This window comes from Borostomias antarcticus (assembly GCF_949987555.1).
Source record: "Borostomias antarcticus genome assembly, chromosome: 1".
NCBI lineage: Eukaryota > Metazoa > Chordata > Actinopteri > Stomiiformes > Stomiidae > Borostomias > Borostomias antarcticus.
The window spans coordinates 12,235,109-12,248,362 of record NC_140234.1 but is presented as its reverse complement, the minus strand read 5'-3'; the positions used below and the strand labels follow the sequence as shown (position 1 = coordinate 12,248,362).

The window sequence follows — 13,254 nt, the reverse complement described above, 5'->3', positions numbered from 1 at the left end:
TACTATCAAACCTATATGCTAGCTACTGGACATCCCAACTATGCTACTATCAAAACTATGTGCTAGCTACTGTACATCCCAACTATGCTACTATCAAACCTATGTGCTAGCTACTGTACATCCCAACTATGCTACTATCAAACCTATGAGCTAGCTACATCTCAACTATGCTACTATTAAACCAATGTGCTAGCTACTGTACATCCCAACTATGCTACTATCAATCCAATGTGTTAGCTACTGTACATCCCAACTACGCTACTGTCAAACCAATGTGCTAGCTATTGTACATCCCAACTATGCTACTATCAAACCAATGTGCTAGCTACTGTACATCCCAACTATGCTATCAAACATATGTGCTAGCTACTGTACATCCCAACTATGCTACTATCAAACCAATGTGCTAGCTACTGTACATCCCAACTATGCTACTATCAAACCTATGTGCTAGCTACTGTACATCCCAACTATGCTACTACCAAACCTATGTGCTAGCTACATCCCAACTATGCTACTATCAAAACAATGTGCTAGCTACTGTACATCCCAACTATGCTATACTGTACATCCCAACTATGCTACAATCAAACTAATGTGCTAGCTACTGTACATCCCAACTATGCTACTATCAATCCAATGTGCTAGCTACTGTACATCCCAACTACGCTACTGTCAAACCAATGTGCTAGCTATTGTGCATGCCAACTATGCTACTATCAAACCAATGTGCTAGCTACTGTACATCCCAACTATGCTACTATCAAACCTATGTGCTAGCTACATCCCAACTATGCTACTATCAAACCAATGTGCTAGCTACTGTACATCCCAACTATGCTATCAAACCAATGTGCTAGCTGCTGTACATCCCAACTATGCTACTATCAAAACAATGTGCTAGCTACTGTACATCTCAACTATGCTACTATCAAACCAATGTGCTAGCTACTGTACATCCCAACTATGCTACTATCAATCCAATTTGCTAGCTACTGTACATCCCAACTATGCTACTGTCAAACCAATGTGCTAGCTCCTGTACATCCCAACTATGCTACTATCAAACCTATGTGCTAGCTACATCCCAACTATGCTACTATCAAACCAATGTGCTAGCTACTGTACATCCCAACTATGCTACTATCAAACCAATGTGCTAGCTACTGTACATCCCAACTATGCTACTATCAAATCAATGTGCTAGCTACTGTACATCCCAACTATGCTATCAAACCAATGTGCTAGCTACTGTACATCCCAACTATGCTACTATCAAACCAATGTGCTAGCTACTGTACATCCCAACTATGCTACTATCAAAACAATGTGCTAGCTACTGTACATCCCAACTATGCTATCAAACCAATGTGCTAGCTACTGTACATCCCAACTATGCTACTATCAAACCAATGTGCTAGCTACTGTACATCCCAACTATGCTACTATCAAAACAATGTGCTAGCTACTGTACATCCCAACTATGCTATCAAACATATGTGCTAGCTACTGTACATCCCAACTATGATATCAAACCAATGTGCTAGCTACTGTACATCCCAACTATGCTACTATCAAACCAATGTGCTAGCTACAGTACTGTACATCCCAACTATGCTACTATCAAACCTATATGCTAGCTACTGGACATCCCAACTATGCTACTATCAAAACTATGTGCTAGCTACTGTACATCCCAACTATGCTACTATCAAACCTATGTGCTAGCTACTGTACATCCCAACTATGCTACTATCAAACCTATGAGCTAGCTACATCTCAACTATGCTACTATTAAACCAATGTGCTAGCTACTGTACATCCCAACTATGCTACTATCAATCCAATGTGTTAGCTACTGTACATCCCAACTACGCTACTGTCAAACCAATGTGCTAGCTATTGTACATCCCAACTATGCTACTATCAAACCAATGTGCTAGCTACTGTACATCCCAACTATGCTATCAAACATATGTGCTAGCTACTGTACATCCCAACTATGCTACTATCAAACCAATGTGCTAGCTACTGTACATCCCAACTATGCTACTATCAAAACAATGTGCTAGCTACTGTACATCCCAACTATGCTATCAAACCAATGTGCTAGCTACTGTACATCCCAACTATGCTACTATCAAACCAATGTGCTAGCTACTGTACATCCCAACTATGCTACTATCAAAACAATGTGCTAGCTACTGTACATCCCAACTATGCTATCAAACATATGTGCTAGCTACTGTACATCCCAACTATGCTATCAAACCAATGTGCTAGCTACTGTACATCCCAACTATGCTACTATCAAACCAATGTGCTAGCTACAGTACTGTACATCCCAACTATGCTACTATCAAACCTATATGCTAGCTACTGGACATCCCAACTATGCTACTATCAAAACTATGTGCTAGCTACTGTACATCCCAACTATGCTACTATCAAACCTATGTGCTAGCTACTGTACATCCCAACTATGCTACTATCAAACCTATGAGCTAGCTACATCTCAACTATGCTACTATTAAACCAATGTGCTAGCTACTGTACATCCCAACTATGCTACTATCAATCCAATGTGTTAGCTACTGTACATCCCAACTACGCTACTGTCAAACCAATGTGCTAGCTATTGTACATCCCAACTATGCTACTATCAAACCAATGTGCTAGCTACTGTACATCCCAACTATGCTATCAAACATATGTGCTAGCTACTGTACATCCCAACTATGCTACTATCAAACCAATGTGCTAGCTACTGTACATCCCAACTATGCTACTATCAAACCTATGTGCTAGCTACTGTACATCCCAACTATGCTACTACCAAACCTATGTGCTAGCTACATCCCAACTATGCTACTATCAAAACAATGTGCTAGCTACTGTACATCCCAACTATGCTATACTGTACATCCCAACTATGCTACAATCAAACTAATGTGCTAGCTACTGTACATCCCAACTATGCTACTATCAATCCAATGTGCTAGCTACTGTACATCCCAACTACGCTACTGTCAAACCAATGTGCTAGCTATTGTGCATGCCAACTATGCTACTATCAAACCAATGTGCTAGCTACTGTACATCCCAACTATGCTACTATCAAACCTATGTGCTAGCTACATCCCAACTATGCTACTATCAAACCAATGTGCTAGCTACTGTACATCCCAACTATGCTATCAAACCAATGTGCTAGCTGCTGTACATCCCAACTATGCTACTATCAAAACAATGTGCTAGCTACTGTACATCTCAACTATGCTACTATCAAACCAATGTGCTAGCTACTGTACATCCCAACTATGCTACTATCAATCCAATTTGCTAGCTACTGTACATCCCAACTATGCTACTGTCAAACCAATGTGCTAGCTCCTGTACATCCCAACTATGCTACTATCAAACCTATGTGCTAGCTACATCCCAACTATGCTACTATCAAACCAATGTGCTAGCTACTGTACATCCCAACTATGCTACTATCAAACCAATGTGCTAGCTACTGTACATCCCAACTATGCTACTATCAAATCAATGTGCTAGCTACTGTACATCCCAACTATGCTATCAAACCAATGTGCTAGCTACTGTACATCCCAACTATGCTACTATCAAACCAATGTGCTAGCTACTGTACATCCCAACTATGCTACTATCAAAACAATGTGCTAGCTACTGTACATCCCAACTATGCTATCAAACCAATGTGCTAGCTACTGTACATCCCAACTATGCTACTATCAAACCAATGTGCTAGCTACTGTACATCCCAACTATGCTACTATCAAAACAATGTGCTAGCTACTGTACATCCCAACTATGCTATCAAACATATGTGCTAGCTACTGCCCTACTAACACAATCAGGTTGCAGCAATGTTGCAGAAACGTGCAATTTAGACTTTTGTATGGTCCACTCAACGTCAAGTTAAACGTGCATGCAACGCAAACGCGGTATCTGCACACAAGTTGCTGCAACGTGCAGGTCCAACGTGTCTGCAACGTGCCTGCAATGTGCACATAACGTTGTGATTTCCGCGATGATTTCGATGTATATTGCTGCAACGTTGTATACACGTTTATATATTACTTTGTTACGTTGCTGCAACGTGGTCTACACTTCCGTTGGCTACATTTATAATTTGCATTACAAAACAAATCCGCTCCTTGCACAAGCTCCACTACTTCCTGAAACTCTACAGGCATATTTCTTTACCGTCCTATACTATTGGATAGCAATAGCGATGAATCCGGTGTGCAGCACACCTGATCAATCACTTCCATCCACTAGTATAGGACAGGAAAGAAATACGCCTGTAGAGTGTCAGGAAGTAGTGGAGCTTGTGCAAAGAGCCTATTAATGTCATAGTCAATGCAGCAAGCAAAATTATGGTACAAAAGTTATGACACAACACCATTCAGTCAAGAACAATTTATTTTATTAAAAAAGTACACAATGTCTGGCCTGCAACATGATAAACAAGTTTAAAAACAAAAAGGATTTAAAAAAAAAAAATACAAAAAGTTATTTAAAAAAAAAATATTAAAAAAAAAAAAAAAAGGCAGGCTGTGCTCAGATGGGGGGGGGGGGGCTGTGCTCAGATGGGCTGGGGGGGGGGGGGCTGTGCTCAGATGGGCTGCGGGTGGGCGTCAGATGGGCTTGGGGGGGGGCTGTGCTCAGATGGGCTGCGGGTGGGCGTCAGATGGGCTGGGGGGGGGGCTGTGCTCAGATGGGCTGGGGGGCAGCTAGGAAGGGAAGTCTTCCTCATCAGAATGCTGGGGAGTGCTCAGATGGACTGTGCTTGGATGGGCTGTGCTCAGGCGGACTTCTGCAGATACCTAAAGACACAATGAAATGGCCGTAAATACACAACGCACATACATGCACAAAAAAATGGTACACAATCTTTGGAACTATGCAGTGTCACTGGGTAGGAGAAACCAAAAAAAAAGACATCACTTACCCTTCTGCATTTAGCAGGGGCATGTTTCAATGTCTCCTGCAGCTGGGCGGCCACCTACGCCATCGTAGCCTTTGGCATGGAGACCATCACTGCACCTTTAAGTTATCAAGAAAGGTAATGGTTTCAATTCACATCGGTCATGGAACAAAGACGATGTATTAAAAAATATTCAAAATATGAACCATTTCTTACGTGTTAGAACATTGAAGAGTGTCATACTCTTCAGTGGCTTCTTCCCCTTCTTCCCGTGCACACTGTAGGCGCTCCACACCGCATGTGTGGCTACAGCTGACAGCACCCGCCGGACTGTGTCCACCAAGTCTCTGCCACCAATGGCACCTAGGTATTGTGTCTGCAAAACAAAGACAGTCATTTACTGTACCCTTACCTGCACTGCAAAAATAAGACAAAGTTCCGCCCTGCAGACACTCACCATCTTCCTCTGATGTTCCCGGTCCTTCAACCTGGCCACAGAGACCTGCAGCTCCTCGTCCGTTTGGGCAGGGTTCAGTACATCCAGCACTTCTCCCTGGGCTCCAGACTCCACAGGCCGCGTGCTCTGGGCCAGTTCCCTCACAGTCCGTGCAAGCTCACGGAGTTGCTCCCGCATCTCTGAGAACTGCTGATGTACAGACCTCTGGAAATCTAGATAAACACAGATGTGGCTATAAGTACATTGACATAAAACTAAATGAAACTCAAAATATATCCCTGTATGCAACATGAAGTAGTCCCATACCAGCATCTGCAGAGCAGCATCGATTAGGTAGAGGGGTACATGGAGTCAATGGTGCCACAGCAGTACATGCCACTCTTACCTGGTCTGGCTGGGGTGCTGTATGATCTGGCTGGGGTGCTATACATGGGACTGGGCCCCGCTCGCCCACATGGGACAAGCTTGGAAAATCTGCAAGATGAGTAAAATGGTATTCAAAATAAATAAAAAATAGTCCAACTATCAGTGTGCAGTAGGCATAGACATTTCATTCTTAACACAAACATGCATACCTGGATTGTACAGCACACGTGGATTGTACTGGACCGCTGGCAGAGGCCTTTCAACTCCGGCACCTGGTCTTAGGCCTGCATAGTGGGGACCAATGGCTGCCCGGGGCTTGGAATATCTAGTGGAATATCAGTAAATTAGCTCAGATTACTCGATTTCAAAAGTACTACTCTTTTGGGACTGTTGAATGCACTTTAGTATATTACCTTCGTCACTGGAGTGATAGCATGTGTTGCGCCGTCTCTTTCGAACGTCTTGGCACTCGTCCATTGACGACTGCTGCTCAAAGACTTTTGCCATGAGCCTGGCACCTTCGTAATGATCTGTGTGCATAAAGTACCATAATCAATACATTTCAGACATCCTTTTTTCCTCAGAATAATGAGTCATGATCTTCCCCCCACCCCCATCAGTATTTTTTAATAGCTTAAAATGCAAACAGTACCAGTTGTGGACTTTGGGAAAACCCGGACTCTGTGGAGCGCCCAGCCAGGGTTAGGTTCCACACAGCTCTTTATCCGTTGGCTGACTCATTCATTGGCCAGGAACACATCTGCAACTGTGAGTGAAACCATTAGTAGCCGCTTCCCTGTACAATTGAAAAGTAGCACACCAAACACACAAACATGTTCTTACCCCATCCTTTTTGGAGAGCCAGGATACTGGGACAACCGACAGTGTCCTCCCCCAGAAACTCCACACTGCAATAGTCTGCCCAATAAACAAAAAAATATTAAGTTTATAAACACATAAGGACCCTATGGGAAAGTAGGCAGAGGGGAAGAAGCGACTAAAACAAAAATTCAACAAGTCATTACAGCCGATAAGTAATTAGTGACACGCCACTATTCTATTTTTTTGATTCTCTGCCGGCCCAGGACAGATGCGGTCAATGGCGGTCAATCAGTGTGGGAAACATGAAGTTAGTTTAGGCAGTAGCCACTGCAGTGCACAGATTAAATGTATAAGGCCCGTGAATCATACGTTACTACTCGCAGTTTTAACAGGAACGCCTGTTTTTGACTCGTGTACTCAAACAATACACACCCATACTACTAATGTGGCAAACAAAGCTGCCTCCATCTTTGTTTCGAGCTAACGCTATTGTCCATGGTAACCCGCGGTTACCTCGTGGGTGGCATTGTTCTCAGTCTCCTACTTTCCAGACAAATGGAAAATATATAAAGCATTATCTTGGCTTCGCCTTCACCTTTGCCTATGTAAAATTAGCCTAAGATTCGTGATGTCCTCAGAAAGCCTGACACGAGCGAGCTCCCAATGCGAGTCTCAAATTCAGCAGAGTCAAACAAACAAACAATTCACATGTGCAGCGGCCATTTTAGATTAGAACAGCTCAGACCGTTCGCTTGCTTATTTTTCTGCCAATGTTTGCGGCGAACACAAAGCCAGCAGTAACAGAAAAAATGTTTGCAATAGTTTGTCGGAGTATTTTCAATATTGTCTAAACGTTGGTCAAGTTCGGGCCTTGACTTAGCTAGCTAACACTAGGTAGCGTGCTAGCTAGCAATAGCTAACGTTAGCTAGCTAACACTAGGTAGCGTGCTAGCTAGCACTAGCTAACGTTAGCTAGCTAGCATTGGGCTTCCAATTCCTGAACTTAGTTTAGCGTGCAGGTTATGAGTTACTTCTGCTTACTTAAATTATTACCGGTAAGTAAACAAATAAATAGCTAAACCAACAGTCAAATCAATGTAATTTGATGAGGAAAAAAACCCCGAGGTAAACTTACCAGAGATGAAGTGCGCACCACACTGTTTGTTAGTCCCCAATCTGCTCTCTTTATGGCTTTAAACCACAGCTTTCGGCGGTTCCTCTGAAAAGGGGGACATCTCGAGGGGATGCTGAAGAATCTGAGGCCATCATCTTGTTCTTTTCTGTTTGTACAGTTCACAGCACAGCAGCTTTGAGGCATAATTAGCTACACGAAACGGAGCTGCTGTGGCTAGCGAGTTCGTTCCTCGTTCCCTCGTTCCTTTTTCCCAAAGAGGCTGCGTGCGTGCGCACCCCGCTGTGACGTAGACGGCGAACCCATCTATAGGGAGGGAAAGTGATCTCATCGCCCCCTAGTGGAAGTGTTCCATAATGCCGAGAGAATGAATGGGATTTCTCGACACGTCTTTTGAAAAATGATATCTTGGTCGACACCGAAACGTTAGTTTTAATTAATGAAAAAGCATTAAATTTATAACAAACAGGGAAATATACAATCAATAACATTTCTAAGATGAGTTATTCACCTCAAAATACAGTACAATATGAAGGATATAAGCGAAAATTTAAAAAAAGAACAAAAGACAGGAGCAGTTTGGCAAAGAATCCTGCCTACTTCAACTGTGAACCAAGCAAGCAGTGACGTCACGGGATAGCCCGATTGCAATCCTATTGCTAGCCTAATAGGACTTTAATCCAACGTCACTGCAACGTTATTTAATGACGTTGCAGGGACCCATATTGCCAATGTTTCTGCAACGTTGCAGAAAAGTCTAATTAGACTTAGGAGGGTAAAGTTATTTTCGACCTTAGATGGACGTTGTCACAACATCGCCTGATGGTAACGTTGCAACTTACCTAAGTACAACTTATGTGCAACGTTGCTGCAACCCACTGTGTTAGTAGGGTGTACATCCCAACTATGATATCAAACCAATGTGCTAGCTACTGTACATCCCAACTATGCTACTATCAAACCAATGTGCTAGCTACAGTACTGTACATCCCAACTATGCTACTATCAAACCTATATGCTAGCTACTGGACATCCCAACTATGCTACTATCAAAACTATGTGCTAGCTACTGTACATCCCAACTATGCTACTATCAAACCTATGTGCTAGCTACTGTACATCCCAACTATGCTACTATCAAACCTATGAGCTAGCTACATCTCAACTATGCTACTATTAAACCAATGTGCTAGCTACTGTACATCCCAACTATGCTACTATCAATCCAATGTGTTAGCTACTGTACATCCCAACTACGCTACTGTCAAACCAATGTGCTAGCTATTGTACATCCCAACTATGCTACTATCAAACCAATGTGCTAGCTACTGTACATCCCAACTATGCTATCAAACATATGTGCTAGCTACTGTACATCCCAACTATGCTACTATCAAACCAATGTGCTAGCTACTGTACATCCCAACTATGCTACTATCAAACCTATGTGCTAGCTACTGTACATCCCAACTATGCTACTATCAATCCAATGTGTTAGCTACTGTACATCCCAACTACGCTACTGTCAAACCAATGTGCTAGCTATTGTACATCCCAACTATGCTACTATCAAACCAATGTGCTAGCTACTGTACATCCCAACTATGCTATCAAACATATGTGCTAGCTACTGTACATCCCAACTATGCTACTACCAAACCTATGTGCTAGCTACATCCCAACTATGCTACTATCAAAACAATGTGCTAGCTACTGTACATCCCAACTATGCTATACTGTACATCCCAACTATGCTACAATCAAACTAATGTGCTAGCTACTGTACATCCCAACTATGCTACTATCAATCCAATGTGCTAGCTACTGTACATCCCAACTACGCTACTGTCAAACCAATGTGCTAGCTATTGTACATGCCAACTATGCTACTATCAAACCAATGTGCTAGCTACTGTACATCCCAACTATGCTACTATCAAACCTATGTGCTAGCTACATCCCAACTATGCTACTATCAAACCAATGTGCTAGCTACTGTACATCCCAACTATGCTACTATCAAACTAATGTGCTAGCTACTGTACATCACAACTATGCTACTATCAAACCAATGTGCTAGCTACTGTACATCCCAACTATGCTACTATCAAACCTATGTGCTAGCTACATCCCAACTATGCTACTATCAAATCAATGTGCTAGCTACTGTACATCCCAACTATGCTATCAAACCAATGTGCTAGCTACTGTACATCCCAACTATGCTGCTATCAAACTAATGTGCTAGCTACTGTACATCCCAACTATGCTACTATCAAACCAATGTGCTAGCTACTGTACATCCCAACTATGCTACTATCAAACCTATGTGCTAGCTACATCCCAACTATGCTACTATCAAACCAATGTGCTAGCTACTGTACATCCCAACTATGCTACTATCAAACTAATGTGCTAGCTACTGTACATCCCAACTATGCAACTGTCAAACCAATGTGCTAGCTCCTGTACATCCCAACTATGCTACTATCAAACCTATGTGCTAGCTACATCCCAACTATGCTACTATCAAACCTATGTGCTAGCTACATCCCAACTATGCTACTATCAAACCTATGTGCTAGCTACATCCCAACTATGCTACTATCAAAACAATGTGCTAGCTACATCCCAACTATGCTACTATCAAACCAATGTGCTAGCTACTGTACATCCCAACTATGCGACTATCAAACCAATGTGCTAGCTACTGTACATCCCAACTATGCTACTATCAAACCAATGTGCTAGCTACTGTACATCCCAACTATGCTACTATCAAACCTATGTGCTAGCTACATCCCAACTATGCTACTATCAAATCAATGTGCTAGCTACTGTACATCCCAACTATGCTATCAAACCAATGTGCTAGCTACTGTACATCCCAACTATGCTACTATCAAACTAATGTGCTAGCTACTGTACATCCCAACTATGCTACTATGAAACCAATGTGCTAGCTACTGTACATCCCAACTATGCTAGTATCAAACCTATGTGCTAGCTACATCCCAACTATGCTACTATGAAACCAATGTGCTAGCTACTGTACATCCCAACTATGCAACTATCAAACTAATGTGCTAGCTACTGTACATCACAACTATGCTACTATCAAACCAATGTGCTAGCTACTGTACATCCCAACTATGCTACTATCAAACCTATGTGCTAGCTACATCCCAACTATGCTACTATCAAATCAATGTGCTAGCTACTGTACATCCCAACTATGCTATCAAACCAATGTGCTAGCTACTGTACATCCCAACTATGCTACTATCAAACTAATGTGCTAGCTACTGTACATCCCAACTATGCTACTATGAAACCAATGTGCTAGCTACTGTACATCCCAACTATGCTAGTATCAAACCTATGTGCTAGCTACATCCCAACTATGCTACTATCAAACCAATGTGCTAGCTACTGTACATCCCAACTATGCAACTATCAAACTAATGTGCTAGCTACTGTACATCACAACTATGCTACTATCAAACCAATGTGCTAGCTACTGTACATCCCAACTATGCTACTATCAAACCTATGTGCTAGCTACATCCCAACTATGCTACTATCAAATCAATGTGCTAGCTACTGTACATCCCAACTATGCTATCAAACCAATGTGCTAGCTACTGTACATCCCAACTATGCTACTATCAAACTAATGTGCTAGCTACTGTACATCACAACTATGCTACTATCAAACCAATGTGCTAGCTACTGTACATCCCAACTATGCTACTATCAAACCAATGTGCTAGCTACTGTACATCCCAACTATGCTACTATCAAACCTATGTGCTAGCTACATCCCAACTATGCTACTATCAAACCAATGTGCTAGCTACTGTACATCCCAACTATGCTACTATCAAACTAATGTGCTATCTACTGTACATCCCAACTATGCAACTGTCAAACCAATGTGCTAGCTCCTGTACATCCCAACTATGCTACTATCAAACCTATGTGCTAGCTACATCCCAACTATGCTACTATCAAACCTATGTGCTAGCTACATCCCAACTATGCTACTATCAAACCTATGTGCTAGCTACATCCCAACTATGCTACTATCAAACCTATGTGCTAGCTACATCCCAACTATGCTACTATCAAACCAATGTGCTAGCTACTGTACATCCCAACTATGCTATCAAACCAATGTGCTAGCTGCTGTACATCCCAACTATGCTACTATCAAAATAATGTGCTAGCTACTGTACATCTCAACTATGCAACTGTCAAACCAATGTGCTAGCCCCTGTACATCCCAACTATGCTACTATCAAACCTATGTGCTAGCTACATCCCAACTATGCTACTATCAAACCTATGTGCTAGCTACATCCCAACTATGCTACTATCAAACCTATGTGCTAGCTACATCCCAACTATGCTACTATCAAACCTATGTGCTAGCTACATCCCAACTATGCTACTATCAAACCAATGTGCTAGCTACTGTACATCCCAACTATGCTACTATCAAACCAATGTGCTAGCTACTGTACAGCCCAACTATGTTACTATCAAACCAATGTGCTAGCTACTGTACATCCCAACTATGCTACTATCAAACCAATGTGCTAGCTACTGTACATCCCAACTATGCTACTATCAAACCTATGTGCTAGCTACATCCCAACTATGCTACTATCAAAACAATGTGCTAGCTACTGTACATCCCAACTATGCTATCAAATCTATGTGCTAGCTACTGTACATCCCAACTATGCTACTATCAAACTAATGTGCTAGCTACTGTACATCCCAACTATGCTACTATCAAACCAATGTGCTAGCTACTGTACATCCCAACTATGCTACTATCAAACCTATGTGCTAGCTACATCCCAATTATGCTACTATCAAATCAATGTGCTAGCTACTGTACATCCCAACTATGCTATCAAACCAATGTGCTAGCTACTGTACATCCCAACTATGCTACTATCAAACTAATGTGCTAGCTACTGTACATCCCAACTATGCTACTATGAAACCAATGTGCTAGCTACTGTACATCCCAACTATGCTAGTATCAAACCTATGTGCTAGCTACATCCCAACTATGCTACTATCAAACCAATGTGCTAGCTACTGTACATCCCAACTATGCAACTATCAAACTAATGTGCTAGCTACTGTACATCCCAACTATGCTAGTATCAAACCTATGTGCTAGCTACATCCCAACTATGCTACTATCAAACCAATGTGCTAGCTACTGTACATCCCAACTATGCAACTATCAAACTAATGTGCTAGCTACTGTACATCACAACTATGCTACTATCAAACCAATGTGCTAGCTACTGTACATCCCAACTATGCTACTATCAAACCTATGTGCTAGCTACATCCCAACTATGCTACTATCAAATCAATGTGCTAGCTACTGTACATCCCAACTATGCTATCAAACCAATGTGCTAGCTACTGTACATCCCAACTATGCTACTATCAAACTAATGTGCTAGCTACTGTACATCACAACTATGCTAC

At 42.0% G+C, this 13,254-nt stretch overlaps 2 long non-coding RNA genes across 2 annotated transcripts; both read right to left on the bottom strand.

The window, feature by feature from the left end:
• Positions 1-5,434: 5,434 nt before the first annotated feature.
• Positions 5,435-6,306, bottom strand: LOC311316590. The gene is made up of 4 exons (XR_014630720.1): positions 6,194-6,306; positions 5,990-6,105; positions 5,800-5,888; positions 5,435-5,626 (listed from the first exon to the last, which is right to left on the bottom strand). It is a non-coding gene; the product is annotated as an uncharacterized lncRNA (long non-coding RNA).
• Positions 6,307-6,442: 136 nt separating this feature from the next.
• On the bottom strand, positions 6,443-7,853 carry LOC311316597. The gene is made up of 3 exons (XR_014630721.1): positions 7,738-7,853; positions 6,624-6,698; positions 6,443-6,546 (listed from the first exon to the last, which is right to left on the bottom strand). It is a non-coding gene; the product is annotated as an uncharacterized lncRNA (long non-coding RNA).
• Between the last annotated feature and the right edge of the window lie 5,401 nt (positions 7,854-13,254).